The 26,892-nt window shown below is 39.1% G+C and overlaps 1 pseudogene; it reads right to left on the minus strand.

Moving 5' to 3' along the window:
* Window positions 1-1,462: 1,462 nt before the first annotated feature.
* On the minus strand, window positions 1,463-26,346 carry LOC145545624 (cytochrome c oxidase assembly factor SCO1 pseudogene; annotated as a pseudogene).
* Window positions 26,347-26,892: the final 546 nt, after the last annotated feature.

Consider the following 26,892-nt stretch of genomic DNA (forward strand, 5'->3'; position numbering starts at 1 on the left):
TCAGGCCTTCAGAGTCAGGCTGGGACTTTCTCTGTCCGCTTCTCTGGTTTTCAGGCTTTTGGACTCAGACTGAATTCACCACCAGATTCCCTGTATCTCCATCTTGGAGATATTAGATTATCAGATTTCTCTGCCTCCATGATAAAATCTTGACCCTTCTTTTTCTCTCTGGAGAACCTAATAGGATACAATAATATAGTATTATTACCTATAGGCACCATGATGTACATTTTATCTTTAGGACATTCACCTTGCATAACTAAAATTCCATAAATTGCCATTTTGATAGGATCAGTGCTACTATCACTATTATTCTCTATTGTGATTTTCAGACCATAGGGAATGAACATTGTTTCATGTCCCAGGGGTGCTGGATCTCAAAGTACAGTCTCTAGGCCAGCAGCATAGCATCACCTGGGAACTTGTTAGAACTGCAAATACTCAAGTCTCCCTCTCAGGTTTGCTGAATCAGAAGCTCTCTGCATTCCTGGTGTGTGTGCATGCTCAGTTGTGTTGAACTCTTTGTGACCATATGGAAGAGCCACCAGGCTCTTCTTTCCAGGGGATTTTCCAGGCAAGAATACTAGAGTGGGTTGCCAATTCCTCCCTCTGGTGATGTTTGCAACTCAGGGATCCAGCCAGTGTTTCCTGCATCTCCTGCGTTACAGGCAGATTCTTTTTTTTTTTTTTTTTTGCAAAACTGAGCACACCTTTATTTCAGACAAGTGCAGTCTAGTACAAGCAGGCGGGTACTCTGCACACATTCATGGTCCATATCCTTACAACCCTTGGTAGGTCCCTGGAAGCCCCACACATCATACTGCTAAAAATCACCAGAAAGATTCCTAGGGAACTTGATCTAATAGTTTGTTCCAAACCACAGATTTCCTCTCTATGAGTAAAATCAGCACCAGCTGACAGGGGATCACACTGCAAACAATCACAGTGATTCTCATTCACAAGGAAGACTATACTAATGCTTTCCAGTGTAAAGATTAATTATGAATGTCAGAGAGCCTGACTTGATTGCATCATCCACCTCAAAGAGGAAAGCAAGAGATGCTCCTTCTGGAAATTCAGTACAACCTGTCTGAGCAAGGCCTCAAGACTCTGGAGAGGCAGCCACGTGACCAGAGGGCCCCACTCATATGGGGAGATCCCTGGGATGCATCTTTTCTGGCTGTATCCTTCCCTGAGGTCCATTCCACTGGCTTCAAGACATCTTGGTCCTCTGGTCTCAAGGCCACAATTTGGGGGACTTTTGGTTGTAATCTTTACAGTTCCAAGAATTCATCCTTGATGAACCCAAGCGTAATGTGCACTCTCCAAAATTTAGATTTTCTCCTGGTGTGAAGGCCTTTCTGCAGGCTGCATGTATGTACATGTATGTATTGGCTCCTACGGGAGATAAAGTCCTTCCTCTCTGGCAGGAGAAAAGAGCATGGCCATGCTATGTTAGTTATTAGCTGTTTTTCCTGTGTGTCCTCACGTGTGCAGCAATTGAACCAGCTATTTCTGCATTCTTGTTCTGGCCAAAATAATCTAGAAATTCACCATCTGGTCCAATCAAGTACATTATGATTGTATGATCCACTATGTAGTCCTCATCTTCATCCTTGGGGCCAGGGCTGTAATACACTCTGAATGCTCTGGACACTTGACCAATCTCTTCTTTTGTGCCAATCAAGCCGATCAGTTTGGGAGAAATTTTTTTTACATAATTGGCAATGGCTTCTTTTGTGTCCCTCTCTGGGTCAAAAGTGATGAAAAGCGGAGTTGGCAGAGTTGGAATACCGTCTATTTCATCCACAACTTGAATCATTTTTCCCAGTTCTTCTGGACAGAACTAGTTCTTCTAGTTCATCAGGACAATGAGTAAAACCAAAATAAATCAATACGCGTTGACCCAGGTAGTCCTTATCAGTTTTGGGCTCGCCGGTATGAGTTGTGAGGGAAAATGGGCCCCCAAGTAAAGGCTTTCCAATGCTTCTTTGCCATTCCTACTCCCGTTTCTGTCTTTTCCTTCTTGAAGTACTTCATTCCAGCCAATAAAGCTCCTCCAATAGCAAATGTGATGGCGAAAGACTTCCAGGAAACAGGCCCGGGCTTCGAGGGGCGCATGGGGTCTCTGCTGCCCTTCCTCTTCGGTCCTGACGACCCTGGAGGGGGCGGCATCGCTGTACTGAGGGGGCGGCTCCCCAGGCAGCAGCCAGCGAGCCCCGAGGCCCGCCACGCCTCCTCTGGCCTCACGCAGAGCCGCCCCAGCAAGACCCTCGCGGTCCCCTTCCCTGGGCCCCAAACCCGGAATCTGTGAGGCAAGAGTCTCCAAAGTTGGCGGCCAGAAGCCGCATTATCTGGCCGGGACGAGTGACAGCCCCTCCGTAAGCTCCAGAGTGCAGGCAGATTCTTTACCACAGAGCCACTGGGGAAGCCCAGAAGCTTTCTGAGATGGGGCCCGAAAATGGGTTTTAAGAAACTCTCCAGGTGATTCTGCTGCATTGCTGATGTTTAAGAACAACTATCCTAGGGAAATAAACTTTATTTAGTAGACATTTCTGCATCGTTAACTGACATGGAGTAGATGGAGTCATCAGTATCAGACAGAAATTAAAAAAAAAAAAAAAGCCAATCTGGACTAATAATAATAGTGATAGCTAGTTCTTAGAGAACTTGTGTGTTTGTGTGTTCAGTCATGTCCAACTCTTTGCAACTCCATGGACTGTAGCCCACTGGGCTCGTCTGTCCATGGAATTTTCTAGGCAAGAATATTGGATCAGGTTGCCATTCCTACTCCAGGGGATCTTCCCAACTCAGGGATCAAACTTGCATCTCTTGTCTCTCCTGCATTGGCTTTCACAAATTTGGTTAAAAAAAAAAATTGCATATGTATAAAGAAAGGATAGAGCCATAAAATTGCCCATTAATTTATCAAATATAATTTTGTTCGGTACAGTAAATATATATCTGTATACAGGTATTAAACAGGCAAACACATCACAGAAGATATATGAAATAATGGAAATATTTGGACATGGAGAGAGCTAGTCCTGGCATTGCCATTTAAGAATTATGTGAGACTAGGCATGGCACTTACTGGGGAGCAGCTCCTTACTGGGAAATGACAGACTTAGATGATGCCTTAAGTTCTTTCTTGCAACAAAATTCTATATTCCTCATACCATGCCTGAAGTTTAATTTCAATGACATTTCCCACTGGGTGTAATTTCCCAAAGAGAGGCCCTTGATGCTTAAGCTTATAGAATATAAGGTCAATGTATCAGTCAGGGTGAAGTAAGTCAAATTGAACCTATTCTAAATTGTTCAGTAGAAGAAATTTAATATGAGGAACACATTTAAAATTTTGGGAAGAACTGAACAGGCAATAATAGGATGATACCCCCAGCTCCAGTGTTGCAGGGACAAAAGGAAGAGGTGGTTTTACCAGAACCCAAGGTCTGGGCTACCAGGAAAGAGTTAGGATCCTGATGACAGAGGTTTTACTAAGCAAGTGGATGTACTAAAATCAAGGTGGGAGGAGTCACTTGAATGAGATGGAAACATGTTGAGAAGGGCTTCTTGAATGAGCTTGAACCACAAAGAGATGCTAGAGCCATGAGAGAAAGTCTATAGCTCCTACTCTCCTGTGTCCTGTCTAATCCCCTTCCAGAGCCTCCCACTGGTCAACTCTAACCAGAAGTCACTGGATAAAGAATCCTAGCAAATGTAGGTTGCCAGGGTCAGTTTTCCTGTAACAAAGAAAAGTTGTAACTGATTCAGTAAAACCAGAGAATCTATTACAGAATCCCTCACTTCTATTTTCAGTGAATTTCTTGTCCTAAATTCCAGGCTGATTGGCCATATGTTTGACTCTCAGTCCCAGAATTCTGATTAATCAGCTGTGGAGACTACAAATCCAGTATAATCACTTCTGAATATTCCTCCCCAACTCCTGTCAACCTAGTCACCTCCACACCGAATCCTGGTAGTATACAAATCCTCCAAGAAGGGAGCTAGCATAAAGAGATTTATCCTGGAGCTGGTCATCAGGAACATGGGCTCTTTCTGTGGAAGAGGAATGTGGACCTTTTTTGGCAGTAGGAGTAGTATGTCACTCCATCTTCATGGAAAGCAGCAGGTTTTTAAAAAAGCAACTTGATCTGGTCATGGTGGGACCTCCTAGCTAAGGTATCAGGGAGGGCCCCCCACTCAAGGCTTCAAGAGTAACTAAAAAGCCACAGTACCTCAACTGAATCAGTTCAAGGGGATTCCTTCCTTTGTCAGCTTCCTACCAACTACTAGTTGAGTCCCATAGTGCTAGATGCTCTTGACATTATTTTCCAGATCATTCTTCCCTTTTGACTTAATTGGACTTGGTAGCATGATTCTCAATTGACTTAAAGACTGAGTCTCTAGCATAGAGCTTCTCAACTTTGATACATATAATATCTCCTAAAATCTGATTCCTGAGATACAAATTCAGTAGACCTGAGTTGGGTTTAAGGTACTGTAGTTCTAGAAACCTCCCCAGGTATTGTTGGTGGTGTTGGCACACATGCCTCACTAAGAGTTTTTGTTTTGTTTTTATTGTTGATTAGGAGGGCCTGAGGCCCACGTACTCATGGACCACATTCTAAACTCCCCCCAAAAGCATACAACTAAAAGCAAAAACAAAGGCTTGTGTATCTGAGTGGATATAGAATCTAAACCACTGCGTTTGGTCATCTTACTCCACCTGAGGACCTCAAAGTGGCATGGAGGTCACATAACTCTGATGAGACTGGGTAATGCTGGTCTCCTGGGAGTAATAAATGAAGATGCTTCACTTCATTGTATGGTGGCTCAGTTTTAATAACTGGCTAGAGAATATCCTTCAGGCAGAGCAAACAGGATAGAAATAAAGTAAGATGGGAATAACTCTGGTTGGGTCATGGCCAAGTCATGAACCATGTTGATTCTCCCATTTTACTGTCACTTGTGTAGTGCCTGTCAGGGCAGCCAGCTGTTTTTCCTCCAGGACACTGTCAGCATACCCGACTGTTTTCTATTTCCACAGATATTGCAATGATTGTCCCCACAAGGAAGAATCTGAAAGATGAATGTCTTAAAAATTGGAGATTTCTTCTTAACAGCTGTAAGGAAATCTACAGCTCTGAAAATAATATAATCTCTGAAAATGAGATTATATTATTTCACAGGGTATTAGTAATCACTGATAGATTTGTGCTTTGACTGTTCTGCTTCTGCATTGAGGGTCTAGCATTTATTTGTTGCCTTATTGTCTGTTTTTCTGTTCTATCTAGATCTTTTTAAAAAACTGAAATTGTTCCACAGGGAGCAAAGAAATAGTATGTTGTTTATATTTCATACACAGACTAAAGTGAGTGATTAGTAGAATCAGTGGTATCAGTGAAAGAGAAAATAAGGTCAAATTTCTAGGGAAAAGCATAAATAAGCAAGCAAGAAAATCAAAAGCAATGATGAATTGGGAACTGCTCCAGGATTAAGAACAGCTTCTCAGAACATTAAGTTGCTTTAATTCTTAGTGGTTTTGAAGTCCTTTGTGTATGTGTGTGTGTGTCTTTGTCGGATTTGGACATTATTATTTGAAAGAGAACAGAGCTTCACTTTCTTCATGTGAAATCACACAGCATACTTCAATCTCAGGACAACTTTGTTGATTGAGTGTAAAAATACATCAAATGTTTAGCATTTTCACTTGTATATAACATATTCTCAAGAACTTTCAACAATCCATATGAGTAGTTCATAGGCTCTGACTCCATCTCATTTAATGTTGAGAACATTCTTATGAAGGAGATCTTGTCTCCTTCTGAAAACACCTGCCCGCACGGAAGTTCAGCGGGATGAGAGGATTTACCCAAGATCACATAACTGGGAATGTACACAAGTAAGTTTAACCCCAACTCTGTGGTTTCAAATATCTGCTTTATATCCATATACTGTTAAGAAATGAATGTTTGGGGGCATCAGGGGACTGTGACTGTACCCCTTAGAGCAAGATATTCAATGGGTAGTGCATGAACTTCTGTTTTGATGCCTATAGGTAGTCTTATTATGTCTAAACCTTATGAAAATAAGTTCACCTGGTTCATCTCTGGAGCAGCAATTATCAATTTCACAAGTATTTTGTCATCTGTGTGTAGACCTATTGATTTCCCTTAACTCTTCCTCATTTAGTGTCCAGTCACTTATTCTGCTTTTTATTCTGCTAATCAATTGTTATAACTTTGTCATCCTTTCCACACATTCCCCTACTCTTCACCCTCACTGAATGAAACTCCTTTGTAAAAAGCTAGAGTGGGTTGTTTCCTCCACTACTTTCCTTTTTCTTCTCTCAGCATCATGCAAGATGGATTACCTTTAGAGTTGACTCCATTTTATTTATCTTTTGAGATGTGTCTTTAATTGCTAAAGGGACTGCCTGCTCTTTCTTTTCAAATTATACTGAAATTACTGACTGAATTTCACTACAACTACCTGGAGGCAAATTTGGTGGAAAATATTTTATGTTGCTTCCTGAGCCCCATAATGAAACATGCTATGTTTGTTTCAAACTACCATAGCTGGCTTCAGTCCTAAATAAAGTTTCTAAATTTTTTTTTTCTAGCCAAACATTTAATTGTTCATAAACAGCTAGGTTCTTCCAACTGTGCTTGTGAAATATTTGATCTCATTTAGAAGCAAATCATTCACACCCTCTGCCAGGGGACTATTGTTGATAATAATCAGGACTCATATCTGCTGAGGTACTGTCTCCTCTTATGCATGGAATTCTTAATAAGATGGCTTAAGTGCTGCCTCTGCCTGGTTGGAAACCGTATTGCTTGTTGCTTTCTGGTTAGCAGAGGATATATCTCCATCTGCATTTACTTTTCCATTTTAGTCTAAAAGACCAAATACTGCCTTCAGTCTCTGGCACACGCCTGAGGGTTGGATTTGGAATTTAAATGTCCTCTTTACCTGCAATTTGTGAAAAACTTACACAGGGAGACATGTGAGTGGAGGTAGTGTGAGATACCTGGTGCACATTTACACAAGCAAATGCCTTGGGAGGCTATCTCCTACTCGCCTCCTCCTGCACAGCCCTCTTCTGTTTTCACGTCTCAGTTGGGTCTTTGTGGAGGTGAATTCCCTGCTCCCTGACATAGTGCATCTACTATAGATGGTTAGATTGCTTCCTGGGATGTAAGTCATATTTGTGGTTGCTGAATATTGGGGATGTTACAACTGCTGGCAAAATACGTGCTCGGATCCATCTGCAGATGTTACCAATTAGGGCCCGTGCCATTTTCCACATTTGTGGGCCCTAAAACTCCCTCACCTGCAGGTGCAGAACTATCTAACCCTTCAACCAGCGAGAGCCTGGGCTGATGGGATTTTGCAGCTCCTTTCTTTTGTGATAAGTGAGATCTAGTAAATATTTGTTCTCCCCGTACATAGCCCAGTCTCCTGGCTTAACTTCTTGGGACTCTGGCTGCTGGTTCCCAATCCACTCACCCTCTGGGTCTGGCCCAGACTTTCACCTAGAGGTCCTAAATTCCTGGCCTGGCTCTTGGACCTGGCTTTGGATACCTCTTTTAAAACCCACCTGTATTCCTAGCTCTGGCATAAGTTTCTACTTGTACTAAAAACTTCTGCCTGCTGTAGCTGTGCCCTGTCCTGCATCCACAGGGCAGGTCTCTTGGACCTAAAGACTGACTCAGATTGTAATCAAGAGCACCACACCCCTTGGATTTGGTAATTTATACTCTTGGCTCCTCTCTAGATTGAACCAGACTTTTATTTCTGCCTGCTTTTCCCCATCCATTTTCAAAGTTGGCCTTGGCTCATAATTTCTTGCTAATGAGAACTTCCAACATGCCCCACTCCATTTAGGAAGGTTTTCATACATGAAAGGTCACCTGCTACATATGTGCCATTTAGCATGGATTAATAGCATCACATGCACCAATAAAGTAAAAGAAAAATAGAATTTCAGAATTTTATTATATCTTAATGTAGTTTTGGTTTCTTTCTGACTCCTCCCCAAGATTAACATTTGTTTTAAAACAAATATTAATAATCTGATAGGTGACAAATGCTTTTATATATTCTTTTTATTCCAGCCAAACAACTCCACTTTGAGTTAGATGTTATGTATTCCCTACTGGCAAATGAAGAAACTGAGACTTAGAGGGAAAAACAATTTGCCCCAAATCATACACACATTAGACATAACTGGCATAGTTCAAACCCAGGTACTTCTGACGTGCAAACCCCATTTAGCTCTTCAGAAGCAAATGCCTTGATTTCACAGTTAAGGAGAATAAAGGTCAGAGAAATTAAGACACTTGCATGAACTAATTGGTTACATCTTATAGGTTTTCTGACTTCTAATACTTCCTCCACTGGACCACACTGACTTTTAACTTAACTGTGCTTAGTCACTCAGTTGTGTCCAACTCTTTGCAACCCCATGGATTGTATAGCCCGCCAGGTTCCTTTGTCCATGGGAATTTTCCAGGCAAGAATACTAGAGTGGGTTGCCATGACCTCCTCCAGAAGATCTTCCCAACCCAGGGATCAAACCCAGGTCTCCCACATTGCAGGTGGATTCTTTACCATCTTAGCCACCAGGGAGATAAAGCAATTGAAGTAGATTATACTGATATCCATGCAGTGGCAGAACATCACCCTTTATTTTCTCTTGCTTGGCATGTTCCTACTATCTTTTATGCTCCTTGTTTCTTCCTTGGATCTTTTATTATGTTCCTGTGATCACGCCCTTTGGATGGTGCAGGCCTTGGCAGCCTCAGGGGAAATTTGCATTGCTGGGACCTGAATGAAGTTGCTGCTGGTTTTTTGTTTTGTTTTGTTTTTAACAAAATCCTGGCAGAATAAGCACTTTCCCACCAGGTTAGCCCTCATATTCCTATGTTTCTTGTACCGTGAAATTGTCACTGTGTAAGTATCAGAAATGTCAGCCTAATTTAGCCACACAGATTAGTTTATATCAATATCCTGAAGGTCTGAAAGAATCAGTGAAGCATAGAATTTTTGAGCTGGAAGGGATCCCCAGTGCAGGTCTTAAGGAATTCAAGGAGTGGTTCTGGTGAAGTTGGGCATTATGCCTAAAAGGAATCTGATATATTCAGTGTCTGCTTTCAGTTCCCCTTTGATTTCCTTTTAAATGTGTCGGCACAGGTATAGACTTGTGGCCTTTTAATCCATTCCTGTGAAAAAGTAGTAGAGTGAGGTGTGAATGGCCTGGAGAACACATCAGAGCTCTGTTATGTGTGGGTAATGCCAATGTATATTTCCAGACCGAGTGCTTTTGAAAACTCTGTACTACCAAGACTAATCCCTGTGAGGGTGGTCTTTGTACTCAGCAAAATAAAAAAATGCCGTCTGTAATTAGGCAGAAATGCATGGTGAGACTTGCCTTGAGATCCTTGAATTTCAATGGCCAATTCTGGGTCTCCTGCCTTACTCCCAATCCTAAATACCACTTACTGCAAGTCCGTGTAAAATTCTTTGATTTTGTGAATTAAAGTCCTACCAACAACCAGTGAACAATGTGACTGAAAGATTTTACTATAGGACTATAATACCTAAAGGATCAAGAGAACCATAATGTCAGTATATAATGAAGCAGATATTTAAACAAGATGTTAAAGGGCTAAATCACCCAGGCACACTTATTTTCGAATAACTTCTTATGATCCAAATCCGTTGAGCTTTGCTGGACTCATAAATTGCACTGGCATTTAGAAAGAAGACACCGTGCCCAGAAATGGTGCAATCACATAAGGTAGGCCCAGGATATAAAATATATTCCTATTGCACCGGGTGAGCACAGGCTATAGGGGAGAGAATAATGTACTTTCAAATCTCTTACCATATGATGGAGCAAGACTTGCTTTGAGCCATAGAACTGACCAAAGTCCACATGTATAACTGACATTAATTTTTCAACATAAATAAAGCTTACTTCCTTTCTTAGGGAACTGGAAGATAGGAAATGAGAAAAGACTATACCAAAACCTTTTGTTTATTCATTAAATATATATAAATCTGTTGTATACCAACTATTTGTTTTGCTGTTTTATAGGTACTGGAGGAGAAAATTGACAAACATTTTTCTGCTTCCCTGAAATTTACTTTCAAGTAGAAGAAAATCAGAAATAGACATACTAAATAAACCAAATCTATTGCATGATAGAACAAAATAAGCACGATGGAAAAAACTAGAGCAAAATGGGGGGCTTAGGTAGTTGCATACTTAAGTAGGATGATTGGATATTTTTAGAGAAGATGACATTTAAGCAAAATGTCCATGAAGGAAAAGTGAGCCATATGGATATCTGGGGGAAAGGAGTGTCAGGAAGAGAGAACAAGTGCGAAAGCCTGGAGATGAGAGTGTGTCTGGATAGTTTCAGAAACAATAAGAAGCTAGGTTATCTGGAGGGAAGGGAGAAAGAGGATAAGACCTGCAAGCAAATGGTGGGGTGTAGTGGAGAATGGGAGAGACTAGATTTGATAGCTTTGTAAGCTTTGTTTTGACTCTGATTGACGTGGGAACCACTGTAGTGCTTTGAGCAGGGAAGTTGGCATGATCGCACTTTCATTTGGAAAACTCTGGCTGCTGTGTTGAGTGGAGTGTAATGAGGAGCGATAGGCATGGAGAGACTGGTTATTAGCCTAGGCAGTAATGCCAGGTCGAGCTGAATACAAGAATAATGGAAATTTTTATACTGGCAGAGTAGCCAAAGTCATTGCAATATAGATGTAAATGTGTCAAAAAGCAACACTTTACCTGATTTATAATAGTACACAGTCAGTAGTAATGGGGACAGGGTGCTTGGAAAGACTAGTTTATTTACTTTTCTGTGATATAGTGCGTTATGAATAGGATTTCACTTAGAGACCAGACTGTTTTTAGCCCAGGGTGATTTGAACTGTGCTTCATGGTGTTCTAACTAATTGTTCCAAACTCCAGTCTGCTTAAATGAATAAAAGTATCAGTTCTAGAAATCCTTATTTTAAGGGTGGGTGAGAAATCATTTAACCATAGATAGGTTCAAACATCCCGGCAAGAAATAGTGTATTAGGCTGTTAAGATCAGGGGTAGGGCTCCAGAAACCAGGATTTAGAGGTGGTCCTTTGGTGCATGAGAGGGAGAGTGTTGTCTTATAAGTTTCACTGTGGACAGTTCAAGGCAACCAAACATGAGGTGACAACTTTGAATGTTTGATAGGGAGTGAGGCCACCATGAGGGGTTGTGATCAATTAATTAAAAAAAAAACTCCACCTAATTCACACTCCCTGCTCCCTGAGTGCTTTAAAAAGCTTACACATGTGTTCAGATGGGATCTGATTTAGCATCAATATTTGCTGGAATTTTTTACGCCCAGTGTGTTTTTTTAATGTTTGCAGCTGACATGCTTGATTTCATTAGGTGCATTCTGTGATGCAATGATGGAAACACTTCAGTGGAAAATTGCTTTAGCTCTTTATTGGAGAAAATCTTTGGTTACAGTAACACTAGTCTAATTATGATGATTGTGTTAAAGAGAAGGGAAGAAAGAATATAAAGAGAAGAGTTTTCATAAGTGAGACTGAAATTTAAAAGAACCAGAGCTGAGCAAGAGTCATGGATTGAGGCATGATTTGCTGGGGAAACTGTATCCAGTGGAGCAGGGGAACCTGAGGCTTATCCTTTTCATTTCCATTCTCCTCTAGTCCATCTACTCACTGTCACTTTGGAATGTCCTGTTATTTGGGTTTTGAGTTAAAATCACTTTTAACCAGTTCTTCTAAAAAAGCTCTTTTAAACAGAGAAGAATATCTGTTTGCTTGACACAAATAAGCAACTAAGAAATAGAGAAATGAAAAGGGAAAACTACTAGGTAGATAGGACATTCTTGTCTCAGATGGACTTGTAAGAAGCAGAAAAGTCTAGGGCATTAGCTTTTTAAGTCTCCAATGCTAAAGTTGCTATGTGATGATTCAGGATATGTTCTTATATTTGTTCCCTGTGTCATCAGTAATGAGCTTACTCCGCTTCATTCCACACAACTTCCTATAGTAACTCTGCCTTTTAGGTACTATTTCAGGGGCCAATGGAAGAATTACTATGGTCTCTTCCCCGAAATGTTTCTTCTACCACTATGAGAATTCCATAAAATATTCTAATAAGGGTAAATTCTTTTTCATTTAAAAAAGGATTAACATAGAATACACGTAGAATGAAGAATACTGACGTTCTAAGATGACTGAAATCACTTTCTTGTTGTTTCTTCTGAAAGCTTCACCGAATGCCAGGCTAGCAAGACATGAAGAAACACCGCAGGAAGTATAGGAGTGTGAAGCCATTATATAGTGTGTTTACTAATATAAAGTTTAGAAAGTTGTTCAAACAGGGAAACGTGATCTACCTGGGCTTTCACAGTTTCAGTCCTTTTGAAAATCCTTTGCCCCATATTTTATATCTTTCTTTTCTGTACCCCTTCTTATTCATTATTGTGACCTTGTCCTAGTCTTAAAAAAAAATCTCTAAACTAGTTTTAATGCAATATAAATGGTGAAATTTTCCTATTACCATCTTCATCACATTGTAAGAACTCCCCTTTGACTCTCAGACAGCACTCATGAAGCATCTATGACTACTCCCTGACAGCAAACAGAGATAGCAGGAAGGACTCCTGCCTCTGAAGCTAGATATTGACTGGAACATACCTGGAGTATGAGTGCTAAGAAGAGGAAGCTAAGGGGCCACTTCTAGGTGCATCCAGTTAAGCAAGGGTTGAACTTACATGTTCTGGCTAACGATTTCCCAACAAACATTCCCTCTCTTGGCTTCTTTCTCCCTTTGTTTTGGCTCTGAATTGAACAAATATAATCAACTATCCTATAATAAGATTGAGGAATATGACATATTACATTTTTTTCAAAAAGACCTTAGCAGGATTTTTGATCCTGTGTACACTCTTGAAACTTTGCCACACCCCCATTATGAGGTGGAGTACATTTCTTTTCTCTTCCTTTTGAACCTGGAAGAGTATTTTGATTTCCTAAATGGATACAGTGTTGCATAAATGATACCACTGGCTTCTGAGGCTATGTCATAAAATGGAATACGGCTTCTCTGTGTGTCTGTCTCTCAGAATGCTTGCACATAGACCCCATCTACCATGTTGTCAGGAAGTCCAAGCTTCATGGAGAAGTTATAAGTGTTAGAGTAGTCAATCTCAACGAAGGTCCAGACAACAGCTGACATCAATTGCTAGATATTCAAGTGGATGAGATTTCTGATGATTTTAGTACCTAGCCACTGAGCTATGCCAACTACTGTCAAGTGGAACAGAAATGTTATCCCTGACAAGTTCAGTCCAAATTGCAGATTTATAAGCAAGAGAAATGTTGTTGCTATAAGCCACTAAGTTTTGAGATTGTTTGCTACAAAGCAAATTACTAGAGTAAACTACTAGAATACTACTAGACTAGGAAAAAAATATGTATATCCTGAAAAGAGAAAATTCATTAACAAGGGCAGGGTTTCTTTTGAAGAAGTAATAATGATACAATATAATTATAGCAGACATAGCTGCTTTGTCCTTTTCATTAATTTTTCTAAATAAAACATTTCTTAAAAAACCCAAATTATTGGATCAGTTCAATTCAGTTGCTCAGTCGTGTCCAGCTCTTTGCGACCCCATGCACTGCAGCACGCCAGGCTTCCCTGTCCATCACCAACTCCCGGAGCCTACTCAAACTCATGTCCATTGAATCGGTGATGCCATCCAACCATCTCATCTTCTGTTGTCCCCTTCTCCTCCCAACTTCAATCTTTCCCAGCATCAGGGTCTTTTCAAATGAGTTGGTTCTTCGAATCAGGTGGCCAAAGTATTGGAGTTTCAGCTTCAACATCAGTCCTCCCAATGAATATTCAGGACTGATTTCCTTTAGGATGGACTGGTTGGATCTCCCTGCAGTCCAAGGGACTCTCAAGAGTCTTCTTGAACACCACAGTTAAAAAGCATCAATTCTTCGGTGCTCAGCTTTCTTTATAGTCCAAATCTCACATCCATACATGACTACTGGAAAAACCATAGCTTTGACTAGACTGACCTTTGTTAGCAAAGTAATGTCTCTGCTTTTTAATATGCTGTCTAAGTTGGTCATAGCTTTTCTTCCAAGGAGCAAGCATCTTTTAATTTCATGGCTGCAGTCACCATCTGCAGTGATTTTGGAGCCCCCCAAATAAAGTCTCTCACTGTTTCCATTGTTTCACTATCTACTTGCCATGAAGTGATGGGACAAGAGGCCATGATCTTAGTTTTCTGAACGTTGAGTTTTAAGCCAAATCATTGGACAGAGAAGTAAAGAAAAATGTGAAACACTCTACTATGTCTTCTAACAGACTAGGAATCAGTATAACACCTAGATACTACTCTGCTCCTCTCTAAAGATGCGGCTGTTTGTTATTTGGGGCTCGTCTAATCTAACGCTCTCCACTCCAAGGGCAGCCCCCAGCTTTGTTTGCTTCCTGTCCCCCATCTCCTGTGCAGCTGTCAAAAATGAGGCTCAATATCACCAGAGATTATCAGGTAACTTCAATGTAGCCAGCAGCTTTAGAGTTTGCTTAACTCTCTAGATTACTGCTTTCATTTTGGTTTTGTCCTCTGAGGACATCTCTTGTGTTCTTATAAAGGAAAAGCAAACTCTTTTTCTGAATCCAGTATTTGTAGTTGTTTCCAGTAGAACGTTTAGTTTTCAGGATATATGAGTTCTCATTTGCCAGAAATAAAAATTTGGCCTCTTTTTTTTTTTTTTAAGTTAGTTTATATTGAATAATACAGACCCTTATGTTTATTTTCTTTAGGTGTCAGAATATAATTTTCAAGTAACTTGACTGGGATAGGAATTCAGTTAAAAGTCAAGCTTCAGGTTTATTTTCTGCATAATTCACTCAAATAATTAGGAGGTTGAATTGACAACCTTGACTTTTCTTATTCAGCCTTCTTTAACCAAATAACTACTGCTAAGTCACTTCAGTCGTGTCCGACTCTGTGCGACCCCATAGATGGCAGCCCACCAGGCTCCCCCGTCCCTGGGATTCTCCAGGCAAGAACACTGGAGTGGGTTGCCATTTCCTTCTCCAACTAGTCACGAGTTAGCTCTCCTGACTCCACTTTCTTTGAACTTCATTTGATGACCAAACTTTGTTGAAACCAAAGTGCTTGGTTTCTTTCTTCATACATGTGATTTGAGGTGTCATGAAGATACTTTTACATATAAACTGCACTATATAAATTGAATCAGCTACTCTATTCAGAGGGCTTCCCAGGAGGCACTAGTGGTAAAGAATCTGCTTGCCACTTAAGAGATGTGAGTTCCATGCCTGGGTTGGAAAGATCCCCTGGAAGAGAGGATGGCAATCCACTCCAGTATTCTTGCCTGGAGAATCCCATGGACAAAGGCTGGTGGGCTACAGTCCACAGGGTTGCAGAGAGTCAGACATGACTAAATGACTAAAATGACTTAGCACTTACTCTATTCAGAAGTAATTTCACAGCCCTGAAAACCAGAGTTAAGATGAATAGAAACCAACTATTTCAAATGTTTAATTTTCTAAGCAATTTTGTGATCCTTGCTAGACCTATAGACCTATAGACCTTTCCATACATAGTACATAGTATTTCCTTGGTGCTTCCATTAGAAAATATATATTTACAAATGAAAGCAAAATCACTGCAGCTGGTGACTGCAGCCATGAAATTAAAAGGCACTTGCTCCTTGGAAGAAAAGCTATGACTAACCTAGACAGCATATTAAATAGCAGAGACATTACTTTGCTAACAAAGGTCCATCTAGTCAAAGCTATGGTTTTTCCAGTAGTCATGTATGGATGTGAGATTTGGACTATAAAGAAAGCTGAGCACTGAAGAATTGATGCTTTTGAATTGTGGTGTTGGAGAAGACTGTTGGGCAACCCTTGGACTCGAGGATATCCAACCAATCCATCCTAAAGGAAATCAGTCCTGAATATTCATTGGGAGGACTGATGTTGAAGCTGAAACTCCAATACTTTGGCCACCTGATGCAAAGAACTGACTCATTGGAAAAGACCCTGATGCTGGGAAAGATTGAAGGTGGGAGGAGAAGGGGACGATGGAGCATGAGATGGTTGGATGGCATCACTGACTCAATGGACATGAGTTTCAGCAAGCTCTGGGAGTTGGTGATGGACAGGGAAGCCTGGCGTGCTGCAGTGCATGGGGTCGCAAAGAGCTGGACATGACTGAGCGACTGAACTGAACTGAGCTGAACAAGTGGAACATATTCAGTTGGAAGAGTGTAGAGACAGAAGCAAGTTAAGCATGCAGCTGGATTCCAGGCACTTTTTTAAAATTTTAAAGCTTATAGGCTACAGGCAATTTTTAAAATGGTAACTTTTGCTTCTGAGACAGAACAGACATTATCTCAAGCTATCTCATTTATTTTTGATTCTCTATGTTTTTTAAGGGCATTTTTAACCAGTTGACCAATCTGGGGAGATCTAGGAAATGAATGTCTTCTTTATTATAGCTTGAAGATCTCAATATACAAATCATAAATCCAATGTCAACAGATGCTACATGAAGCAAACATTAAACTCAAAAATTCAGAGCCGTGGATGGTAATTTTGTAGGGAAATTGATACACAGTCAATAAAGGAAACAAAAGGTATTGGGAGAAAAATGAGGCAAATAGGGTTGACTTGAAGGAAAGTCATTCAAAATAGCAGCTGTGTATGAGGCAGTCTGAGTAATATGAAGTGAAATGTATTCACAATATTGATTAGATATCATTTGATTATTGAGTAACTCCAGTCACCTGTGATAGCTTGGAAATACAATCAAAGTAGCTTGTAAGGTTTTAAAAATCATGATTATGGTGCAGTTTTACTGAAGGTTGAATATCATCCTCCAGATTCTTAAGGATCAACTAGGTTACTGAAAACTGGAAGCACTGCTCTGAGGAATATGGGATGGTTAAGCTAATCGTCCATTTTTTCTCAAACTGAACTTCATTTAAAACAAGATTAAAATCTGGCTTTTGGTATTACAAAGCCTTATCAAAATAGCAGTAAATCAAGAATAATTTAAATGCAAACTATCAAAGTTTATTAAGTAAATAGAATTAACCAGCACTCAGAACATTGGTTTCAATTTTTCTAACATAATACTGTATTTAAATTGTATTTGAAGGCGAGATACCTAAAGTACCGAATTAATTTGAGCTATTCAAATTAGTACTTTGAATAGAAGCATTTAAAGGTGGATAACATTTAATTATCAAAGCAAACAGAAATTGAAATACGAATTAACTGTGTAAACATTTCAAGTAAATTAAATGAGTCCCTTACAGAAAGATAAACAGGAATCCCATCTCAGACAAGAGACTTTAAAAATCATGCCCTTGAGCAAAGTGTTGAACTCAGTACTTGAGAACTATATTCTTGACTAAGTGGAAGGAGGGAACAGGAGCAGTAAAAAGATCATCCTGTTGTTCTTTTAAAAATTCCCTCCTGGTTTAAATAGACTGAAACATAGCAATCTAATTAACTACGCTTCTTTTTCAAAGAGTTTTGGGATAGACAATTTCTATGTAAACTCTAAATGTCTGTGTCTCCTGGTATATAAAAGAATATTGTAATATCAGTCATATCATCAACCCTTCCCTCTTCCTTATTTATATCCATTCATTCATGCTTCATTTTTTCATTAAAAAGCGTAATTAATAATGAGTGCTCTTCGAAGTATAAGGGCCAATGAAGTGAACAGAAAAAACAACAGTGTCTGAAATCATTCATAAAACTTGTTGATTCTTTATTCACTACTCCAAAAGCTACTCTGATTAACCATTAATTCATTATATTAATTTATTTTCTTAAGCATAGCAAGATTCAAATTCCTGTCCATAAGTGAGGAGTTTATGGTCTATAGCCGGACAAAAATAAATAAATAAACACTGTAAAGGACCATTATAAGTGCTACCATATTTGCAAGCACAGAGAATCATGTAGGTAATTAGGGAGAATTACTACCTGACATGATAAGTGCCTGGGAAGGCTATCTAGAGGGGAGGATTTATGTCTTGAGATGTGAAGGTAGTTGCAAGTTAGAAGGAGGAAGGTGGATGTATAGAATAGTCTGTATTAAGAAAAAGCAGCATGTTCAAAATTATAAAGCTGCTTAAGTCTGACTCTAAAGATAGGTAATGTGGCTACAAACACAGGTGGAATGGGGGACCTGGTAAGAAAAGATGATTGCAGAGAGACATAAATCCAGAAGGGTTTCAAGAGCAATGTTGTTGAACACACACAAGTAGCCAATTCTTTTGAGATCCTATGGACTGTAGCCCACCAGGCTTCTGTCTTCATGGGATTTCCCACACCAGAATACTGGAATGAGTTGCCATTTTCTTCTCCAGGGGATCTTCCTGATCCAGGGATTGAACTCTTGTCACCTGCATTGACAAGAGATTGTTACCACTGAGCCACCAGAGAAGCCCAATGTTAGGAAGTTTGAATATTCTCCTGAGAATTATGGAGAACTGATAAAGGCTGTGGAGCAGGAAGAGACAAAGTGAGAGATTTGCTTCCTGCAGAAGCCACCCTGGCTTCATGGTGGAGCCTCTGCTCCAGCTGGACTGATCTATAATGGAATTTGTTATTTGAAGGCACATTCTTGGTGCTGTGCTCTTTATTTTTACTGTTTTGTCTACAATACTCCACCTCGCCCCATTTCTTCCCATCCTAATCACAGCTGTTTCTTGAGGCCCAGTAAAATCCTCACTTCCCCATTCAGCAAACTTCATCACATATTATTGATTTCCTACAATCACATACATGGCTCCTGCTCTTATGGAGGATTCCCTGATTAAGCCAACTGGAAGTTAATCCTTATTTCACACTCCTATACTGCTGCTAAGTCGCTTCAGTCGTGTCTAACTCTGTGCGACCCCATAGATGGCAGCCCACCAGGCTCCGCCGTCCCTGGGATTCTCCAGGCAAGAATACTGGAATGGGTTGCCATTTCCTTCTCCAGTGCATGAAAGGGAAAAGTGAAAGTGAAGTTGCTCAGTCGTGTCCGACTCTTAGCGACCCCATGGACTGCAGCCTACCAGGCTCCTCCGTCCATGGGATTTTCCAGGCAAGAATACTGGAGTGGGGTGCCATGGCCTTCTCCATCATACTGCTATAGGAGTTTGTTTATCCTGTTCATAGGGCATTTATTTGGAATTTCCTTTGTACCTCTCAGGGTTCTGTCAGGAAACAGGCAACTCACTGAAATAGGACAATTTGCAAAGAGTTGAGTAGAAGGACTATTTACAAAGATGTGAGCAGGTGCTCTGATCTATATTGCTGTGCAACAAACCACCCTAAACTTAGTGATATAAAGTAAAAAGCCTTTTAATATACTCATGGATTCCATATGTCAGGAAATAGAGAAGGGCACAAAGATGAATTTTTTTTTTTCTGCCTTGTGATATCTGTGGCTTCAGCTAAGAAAGCTTGAAGCTGGGGGTTGATTTAATGGCCTGGATTAGATTCATCTGAAGGCGTCATCTCTCACCTGTTTACTGCCTGGTCTGGCACTGTTGAATGGGGCATGTATATATATATATATATATATATATATGGTCTTTCCATGTGGCTTGGCTGGGCTTCTTCACAGCAAGCTTGCAATGAGATAGTGGGACTTTTTATATTTTCTCCAGAGCTCTGAGGAATAAGGCACAAGCGGAACAGCCCTTTCTGACATGGCCGCTGAAGTCAAAAATACTGGTTCTGCTGCATTTTGTTACTTATGAGTAGGTGTCCAAGGCCAGCCCAGGTTCAAGCAAAAATGTCCTGAATTTCACTGAGTGATGAGAGGAGTGCCAAAGGATTTGCACGTGTCTCAAACTGCTGCAATAGGGCTTACAGAAGCTAACAAGTGATAGTTCAGTGCCCTAGGTCCAGCCACAGCAGTAACTGAATTTCTATTTCTGAAGAAGCAAAGGAATGGAGAATTGAGAGCTATAAGAAAGGACCACATAATGGTACAATGGCCTTCAGTAGAGATACAGCTAAATGAGGGTGAGGAGGAAGGATGCAGGGAAATAAACACCTGACCTCACTTTCTTTATCCTCTCTGGTGCCTCTCTATTGGCCAAACCCAACTGGAAGCTTGGGAATTCATTCCATACAGATGAACCTCTGAAGCTAAGAGCAGAGTGAGATTGATAGAAAGTGGATATGGAGGGACAAACAGAAGATATCCAACACATTCCTTTATTGCAGCTAGTTACTTATTCCAAATATGGGCCCTCATCATTCTTTCTCCATTTGATATTTCTTGAATTCCAGTTGTATAACATCCAACACATAAGTATAACTAAAGATGAGTTCTTCGGTGGCTAATAACAGAGTACTTTTTATTTGGCCCCTACTGGAATTTAAATGCCAACAAAGGAAGGAGAAAGCCTGGATGCATTTTAGTTGGCAAAATATGTCTTTCCCTTCCTTTCATCTTCTGTCTTAAATATATGTTATGTCCCTGTACCACACCCTGCATTAAATTTAATATCACTAAACTCTAATTAATTGATGTACTGCATTCAAATTCAATAGTGATATATATATACTTTTATTTTCATATGCCACCATGAAACAAAAACATTTCACAAAATTTACTGCCTCATGTATATGGACCAATGGCGGCTTATATACTTTAACAATATTTATACTCTCTCTACTTTAATCAATGCATTGTTTCCAAAGTTGAGTGGATGGCAATTACTATCCATTTAAAAAAGAGAAATAAACTTACCTAACTATGGATATGTTATAATGTAGGTGGAAATTGGATACTATTGATTTCACGTTCATAGAGAATAGTTATATGGTGACTATTTTTATTATGATGGTGCTTCATCCAAAAGCAATGGCCATACACAGGATTTAACTCTCTTCAGTAAATGGTTTCCTAAACTTTCATGTTATATTTTAAATTGAGTCTATTCAGATTGAACAGACTCATATAAGAACATATCTTCTTCCTTTCTGAGTCTCCATTTGCTAGCCTTTATATATAACTTCCCTCCCTTTGTCGAGGAGACACCATTCTCCTAGACTTAGATTAGTAATGTTAAGCTAATTTCTTTTATTGTTCCCCATTCTCTTTTTAAATAGTCATCATGTCCTATCACTTTTCTTTCAAAAATACTTATATTTCTTCTGCTTTTCCCTTTTCTCTGTCATTGTAATTCATACCTATGTGACTTGAAGAATTTCCAGGAGAATGGGGATCAATCCAGGATTCTACACGACCAAGAATTATGCAGCCAGTGGAAACCCCATGAACATTACAATCTTCATTTATAAACCAAGGAAGCTTAAGCTCAGATAAATTGAGGGTTTTGCCCAAGGTCATGAGGTTAATAACTGGAAGAGGTAAACTTGGAATCTTGGCCCATGTGCATCCCACTCTGCTATCGCAGCCTGCCTTAAGGAAAGGGACCTTGTGATGCTTGATATTAGGTATGCCAGTTTTCCCAACAAATGATTAATTTCTTAAATGAATGATCTTTAATTTTCAAAAAATATTGTTTAAATGCTTACACATTAAGCATAGTTCTCTGTGAGTCAGGATGTGATACAGAGAAATTAGGAGGCAAATTGAATGTTTTTATTATCCAGATCATAAAATTCTTATTTCTATGTATGATCATGTTATCTCTAGTTAGGAGATCAGCTTGCATTTAATTGATGCAGAAAAGGGGGATATGTTGGAGGCAAAAATGCGGCCTATCAAAACAAATATCAAATGTTGGCTTACAGAAGATTCTACAAGATGTTGGGGGCAGAGGAGCTAGAAGGGTTCAACATAGTACTATTGCTAAATATTTAAAATAATACTCTATGAATATCGTCATCAGCAAAGAAATGCACTATGATTCAGAGTCATACTCTGAACTGAGAGTTGTTAAGTTTGCATTTCAATATACTTGATATATTGGTTTGGAGATTTGGAAGAACAATGTATATGTAAAAAATATTCATCTAGCCTGTCCAGGAATGTTTGAAAATGTACCTAAACATGTTGAAATATTACTTAGGTCATGGGCCACAACCAAGTTATGCTCATTATTAAAATTTTACTATCATGTTACAATATCTAGTCTTAGACTCCTTTGCTCTCTGCTATACAAGGCAATATAATTTTTCTCCTTAGGAATAGAATACTATCTTTTCTTCATCAGGAACTTAGTCAAACTCTACTTTGATCATTTCTGTTCAATTAATTCCCTATTCTTCTTAATTAGCATGTTATCATTAAAAAAATTTTTTTTTGATACACTCTCTGCTTTGGGAACACAGACAACTTTCTACTTCAGAAATGGATCAGAATTGCCTCAGGTTATTTCTAGTTTCAAATTTCTCAGACTCTGTGACTAGAGCCTCACAGGTCATCTCATCAGGCTTACTCATTAAAGAACAGTCAGTCTATAACCTCTTCCTGTGGCTTGTCTAAGATCAATAATGTTTTTCTAGGTTATTACTTCCGTGAGTCTTTGCTGTTAACCACTTGTGATTTGCATAATGTTTTCCAAGAAAAATGAACTCATTATTTTTCAAAAGTTGAATACCATTTTCTGTCTTTTGTTTATATTTATAACTTCATATGTGGACTTTGCAACTGTGGGCTTCCCAGGTGGTGCTAGTGGTAAAGAATCCACCTGTTGATGCAGGAGACACAAGAGACATGGGTTTGATCCCTGGCCTGGGAAGATCCCCTGGAGGAGAAAGTGGCACCTCACTCCAGTATTTTTTCTGGGAGAGTCTAAGCACATTTGCAACTGCAGAGCATATCTTATGCTTTATACGTTAATATATGCCTATCTTCTGTATGATAGAAAATTCTTTACTTTATTAATTCAGTTACTCCTTTACTTGTTCTTTATTTTGCAAAGAGTCAAAAAATCAGTTATTGACCTCCTTGTTAGATATTGTAGTTATTACAAAGACAGCTGGTAACAGTGTCTGCCCTTAATGAATTTATGATCTAGTAGGAATGATTAACAACATATAAATCATACTTTGTATTCATTGTTTTAATTCCAAATCTGCCATATATACACTGAATTATCGGACAAGCCGTAAGACCTTGCTCAATAGCTTTTCATGTAGACACTATAGGCATTGTTCAAGAAAATATATACAAATTAGTTGTTGTAGTAACTCAAAACTCACTATATGCTACTTGTTATATTTTCATGACACACAGAGCAGAATTATAAGTGTTATGAGAGTTTCTGAGAAGGTTTTCTGAAAATTCAGTTGAATCATAATACCTCCTGGGGATTGATATCATTCAATTCTTATATAGTGGGGTACAATCGGAAAATAAATGTTAGTCAAAGTTTTATTATGATACACATTTTTACCTTTCAGTCTTCTATGTGTTTGGGTAGATTCCGACTGATTGTAAACAAATAAAATAAGGGAAGAGAAAGTGAAAGTCTGCAAAGGGGGAAAAAAAGGAAAGCAGGCAAAACTGAAAAATAGCATAATAAAATATCAAAAATAAATTTGGAAAGGAGAATAAAATAAAAGTTTTAGTAGAATGCAGAATACTTGGGAGAAAAAAGAGAATGCTAAAAAAAAAAAAGCCAAGTGAACAAAATTTAAATATCTTAATGGCTTTATACAATGATTCATGAATCAGTCAGAATCCAATCTAGCAGACAGAAAGGAACTCTGCAGAGCTATACAAAATACAAATGGCTTAACATGCAGAGGGTTTCCCTGGTGGCTCAGACAGGAAAGAATCTGCCTTCAATGCAGGAGACCTGGATTTGATCTCTGAGTCGGGAAGATCCCCTGGATAAGGGAATGGCTACCTACTCCAGTATTCTTGCCTGGAGAATTCCATGAACAGAGGAACCTGGCAGGCTACAGACCATGGGGTCGCAAAGAGTCAGACAAGAAACACCACTAATATGCAGAAGGGATTGGAAACAAGGGAGTTAAATTAGGCAAAAAGCAGAATGGTAGTGACAAGTTCACTTTCCTTTAAGGATGGCAGATTACCAAACAAGCACTGATTAGGTGATTCCTGATTGACTGGTTTAAGATTCCATTTTTGTAAGAGGTGAAAGTGTAATTAAGTCTCATCTCAGTTTGGTAAAGAGCCTTAGCATAAGCAACTCCATTTGGGGCCTACTGTCTTGTTAACAATAGAAAAAAGATAAGAGTATTACAGATGAAAACAGATTGTGTGCCAAGTCACTTCAGTCAAGTCTCACTCTGTGACCATGTTGACTGTAGCCCACCAGGCTCCTCTGTCCATGGAATTTTCCAGGCAAGAACACTGGAGTGGGTTGCCATTCCCTTCTCCAGGGATCTTCCCAGCCCAGGGATTGAACCCAGGTCTCCTGCATTGCAGGCAGATTCTTTACCATCTGAGCTACTAGAGAAGCGGTGATGCCAGGTACTTGGACAACAAAGATGAAAAAATGAGCTCTTTTCTGTCTCAGTCTGTTTAGAGCATATAGTTTTTAACTAGAAATTCTTAATCTACTCATTTGAGATTCTTAGGTTTGTCTATAGTCTGGAGCAATTTTTAATGTCATGGGCATTTGGTTTTTGCTATTGAAAGTATAGAAGTATAACTTTAATACCAGGTCCAAGAAAATCTTATATATACTCTGTCTCTATTTCAATTTTGAATACCTTCAAATTGAGCACTTAAATACTAACTGCAACAATCTGAAGATTTTATTTTGATCTATTTATTTAATTTATTGATGGATTTTAGTTTGTAGTAAAAATGTCCCTGATTAAATTCACATTGTGCTGTTCAGTAGCTACAGTTCTTAGATTAAAAACACATGTGCCTAAAGAAAAAGCATGTTTTATGGAAGTTTGGATACTCTGTTTTCTCACAGTTCAATAAAAACCTCAGCCTATTGAATTTCAACTCTCAGAGTAAGGCACATTGCTTTAGCTAAGCCTTTTTCAGTTTGGCTATGAACATCCTATTGCTGTGAGAACCTGAAAGCTCAGCGTTTCTTTTATTTGCTGATTTTATACCTAGTGTGTTTCCAGTACAACTGTTATTATGAATTTTATACATAAATATCAGTATATATCTTAAGACTTCCAGAAACAGCAATAAAAACAACAGCAAACTATAGATTTAAATACCTAAAATAAGAAATATATATATATATATTCAGTTATATCTACACATTTTAATAGTAGATATATTAGCTTAATAATAATAGCCTAAAATATTTCCTTGGAGAAGGAAATGGCAACCCACTGCAGTATTTTTGCCTGGGAAATATCATGGACAGAGGAGCTTGGAGGGCTACAGTCCATGAGGTTGCAGAAGAGTCAGACACAACTTAGTGACTAAACAACAATTTCCTTACATAAATCTAAGGATAGCTTTAGAGGGAAAGCATGAAGGCATGATATACTTTAAATAAGAGAACTATGATTCATACATAGGAAACTAGGGCATGGGCTTTCTAGACATCTCTCAATGAAAGCAAATAAAGATGTGATTTACTATTTAAAATATTTTTCATGTGAGAATTTTTTTAAAGAGTCTCAAACACATTTTTTTTTTTTGCTATGCAGATGTGAATGAGTGTACCTGTGTCATTAGTTCATTCTACTAAATGTGTATTGTGTTATTATAGACTGACCTTGACCCAATTCTCTCTTTGAATGTCCAGTTCTGTTTATCCAGTTGACTTTTAAACATCTCTTCATGAATGTCCTTGGAGTAGCTCAAGTTCAACATGTCTAATACTAAATCCCTCCACACACAGTCCTTGCTAAGTTAAGTGCTTGATGTTTCTTAATACCCAATGAATGAGAGCCAGGGATACACGAAAGATACTACTCTCTCCTTGGGTGCTCAAGACAGAAAGCTCTACCCTCTTACATCACCCACTCTGTCTTTCCTCTGAGCTTGTTTATTTTTGTTACACAAGGGCTGGACATTTATGAAGCCACTTTCATTATAAACCTTGTGCTTTCTTCTGCCTCCTTGTTTTTGCCCCTACAACTCTTTTAGCCAGTAACATCTATCTATCCTTCCACTGACTGACTTCTATAGCATCTTTTCTGGGATATAGTTCCTTATTTTCACTCTGATTTAGATATCTCTTCCGACCCTGTTAGGTTCCACTCACTTCCATGTCTACTTAATTTATCTTATCACTAGAAGCTGCCATGGCTTAAAACTCACCGTCTTGGGATAGAACTTCTCCTTGAAGGGTCTTTTCAGGAGTCAACATCTTCACCGGATCTCTTTCCCATCCCCTCTTTGATGTTTTATTTGCTCTTTGTATGGTTGCTGTTTTATTTATATGACTGGTCATAATTTTAATAACTAAACCTTTATCATTCCACTCAATCCATTAAACTACTTTTGTTCCTTTTCCCAGAGAGAATTCTTACAGTAAATGTTATGCTGAACTAAATGATCCCTGAAGTTCCTTTTGACTGAGAATTTTTTGATTTTATTATTCTGTAGTCTTTTACTTCCTATCCACAGTATTCTAATTGAAAAAAAAGTACTGAGTTGTATGCTTAATAAGCTGGAACACTCTGTCACTGGACTCTAGGTTTTCTCTGTGAATTACCTTGAGTCCCTAAGCATTCCATCTTCTAGAGGATGCTCTAGATATGCCACTGAAATTTCCAGGCTTTGCAGCAACTCTACTCATAACTGCTTAGCAGGTAGTCATATTTTAGGGACTAGCCCTAATCTTCATATATTGCCAGTTTTCAGGTTGCTGTCTTCAGGTTGCTTGAAAATTCTTAACATGGTCATTGAAAAA

This window comes from Giraffa tippelskirchi, chromosome 4, assembly GCF_054371585.1.
Source record: "Giraffa tippelskirchi isolate mGirTip1 chromosome 4, T2T-mGirTip1v1.2.pri, whole genome shotgun sequence".
NCBI lineage: Eukaryota > Metazoa > Chordata > Mammalia > Artiodactyla > Giraffidae > Giraffa > Giraffa tippelskirchi.